Raw genomic sequence first — 2,979 nt, 5'->3', positions numbered from 1 at the left:
GAGGGAGTTTGAAAACTATCTGACCAACGATATGTATGATAATGGCTCCTAGCAAAGAACACCTTTCAGTATTTTTTTTTCCCCCAACTACAACATTTTACCTCCCATGTTCCATTTACCTCAGGAGTAGCAGCCACTGATGAGACAGTCCAGTATTCTGTGAGACAGAAGCTCTCATCTGTGAAACTGTAAAACACTAACAACGACTTTATGCTGACTTTGATCTGATGAATCTCTCAGATACTCCACACCACGGCCTCTTCAAGTCCTAACACAACACTTAAGATACGAGTGATGGTTCTGAGAAGCCCACACAGCCGACCAGAGAAGACCCCGACCTTCATTCCTGTGGAGGTTTGAACAAACTACCATCAAACCTGGTTCGATTCTCTCTGTCCTCTGTCCCTCTCTCTCACCTGTGTATTTGTAGTTATAAAATGAGCTGGTGTGAAAAGGTTAGCCAGACACTATCAGAGAACATGTGGCTAATATAAGTTAGCATGCCAGGTCACAACTGTTCTACTGGCAGCACAGCCAGCCACGACCCCCATCCCAACCCTAGAAACAGCACGCTGCACTTTTACCAGCTCTCAAGTCGTCCAGCACACACACTCCTCTGGGTTACTGAGACACACCGCATGTGGAGTAGAGACTGAACTCTGGCTGGGAAATAGGCCACGCTGAAGACAGACGTTGGAGAGGAAAGTGCTGAGCCCAGAGTTTATTTCAGTCCTGGCTGAGGAAACGTGCATTAGGAGTTAGAGAAGTTTAAATCATTTCTATTCTATGTCAGGGGTTGATTGAGGGTTAGGACATGGATTTGAGATTTTCATACAAGGTATTTTCAATTATTATTTTTGAATTGTGTCTTAAAGTCATTGGAGAAGTCCTTCAATTGAATCACAATTTTGTACCATCTCATGTTTGACGTGTGGTCTGACAATATCACATCCTTGAATCGTCCAAAAAACGTATGGACATTTTCATATTAATAACAGAAACTGAAGGAGGTCTGAAAATTATCCAAGATATGATCAGTTAATTGTCACTACATCAATGGAAAACAATCTCTACTTCTCTTCGGGAAACAATATTCCAACGAATTGTGTTTTTTTTTTCAGAATTCTCTTATAATTCAATTTCCCCCCTAAAATATCTTACAACGTTATTCCTCCCTCTTAAATCTAGGTTACACTGGATGTTTCTTGAGCCTTTACGTTGCCGAGATAAAAGTAAATTCCTGAAGTCACGATAACAGATTTTACTCCCACGGAGCAATTGAACTTATGACAAGTCAAAAAACAAACATTTCAGCATTTCTTTTAGGGCAGAAATGACTGCCTTCTGCGTTCTGCTGTTAACTCATACTCATTTTCCAGGGTGCCTTGAACGCACCATCATGTACCACGTGCACATTTTGTTCCGTTCTGTCATTAGGAGCAGGCCGGGATTTTGCCGTGAGCGTGTTCTGCTCCGGGTAGTTGGTAGGTTTTGGCGTTTGCTGTGGCCCTAATTGGTTAGGGATCAAAAACCCCGTATCGAGGTGGATTCGTTAGTTTCCATTAGTCGAGGAGCAAGTGCGCATTGCTATTCAGTGTGACCGCAACTGAGGCGCTTAATTAGTTTCTGTTCTCTATGAAAACGGAAGAAGTGATTAAAGTCTTTTAGATATAAACCTCACTCTAAACCATTCCCACCGCGACCACCGTCCTCGTCTTCCAAAACACCTTATAAACGGCAACAGTTTCATCTCCACCTAAATAACACTGACCGAAGAACGGGCCGAGCAGATGGAGCATGGCGGCCATGTTTAAAATGCTAAATGTTTTAACGTCTGGTTTTTCTAGGAAAATTTACACACAAAAAAAAGTGCCATGTGTTGATTAGCACAGCTGTGTTTGTTTCTTTAGGCAGCAGCAGCTGCGGCTCATTAATAGAAAGTGATCAAGTCTTGTGGTTCACGGCGATGAGCGAAAAAAGACCGAGGCACAAGAATGAACCAACCAACTGGTGTCGAGTTTGGGATTTTAAGTAAAGCACAGCTGTTTCTTTAAAAAAAAAAAAAAAAAAAAAAAAAAAAAACTTAAACGATAGCAACAATTAGCTCAGCATCACCAGCAGGGGTTGTTTAAAGCAACTTAAATAATTAAGGGAAATTTAAGACAACTGTCTTTCAACTTTTTTGGCAAGTTTTCAAACGTTTTTCATTCATTTGTAGGGATGTTCGATACCACTTTCTTCAGACAGCGTACAAGTACTCACTCTTGAGTTCTCACCGATAGCAAATACCGATACCGCTAGTACATTTGTTGCCAATATATCTCAATACGTAGAAAATTTTAATGAGCACAATGGCAGATAATTTGGAACGCTCACCATCTCTCTCCGCTTTGCTTTTCTCTTTGACCACGCCTCTTTCCCACTCCCGCTCCCATACCCGTGAACAGTGAACCGTTGCGCGACAATATGAACGCAACATTATGTCTGACACTAGGTCGATCCAGTAATATGCAGGATGAAAATTCACAGATATCAGATGTCAGATATCACTTCTTCTCGATCCCCTTCTGAACGTGAATGTATCGAGGGCGCAGAGAATCCTGTCTTAAAAGTCAGTGTGAATAGAATGCGACGCACATGAGAACTGTTTGATATTGTTATTATGTACATAGTTCTTTGTCCCTTTTTTTCAGGGGTTGCCACAGCGAATCATTGATTTCCATATTGTCCTGTTCTCTGTATCTTCTACTCTGACTCCAACTATCCATAGTACATAATATTAATAAAAAAAGCTTTAGTCTACTTTTGAATAAATAGCAAAAACTGTTGTTTTAAACAAAAACAAAAAACGCTGTGAATGTCACAAGAGTAGATAAGTCAGAAGTCTTTTTTCTTCTCTGTTCCGAAGCACCGATTGGCTTATGCTTATATTTTACCATCTTAACCAATAGTCATAATGATGTGATACATAAAATAGAG

The sequence above is a fragment of the Cynoglossus semilaevis genome, chromosome 1 (assembly GCF_000523025.1).
Source record: "Cynoglossus semilaevis isolate Cse_v1.0 chromosome 1, Cse_v1.0, whole genome shotgun sequence".
NCBI lineage: Eukaryota > Metazoa > Chordata > Actinopteri > Pleuronectiformes > Cynoglossidae > Cynoglossus > Cynoglossus semilaevis.
The sequence above is the reverse complement of the archived record's forward strand: the minus strand, read 5'-3'. Positions refer to the sequence as shown.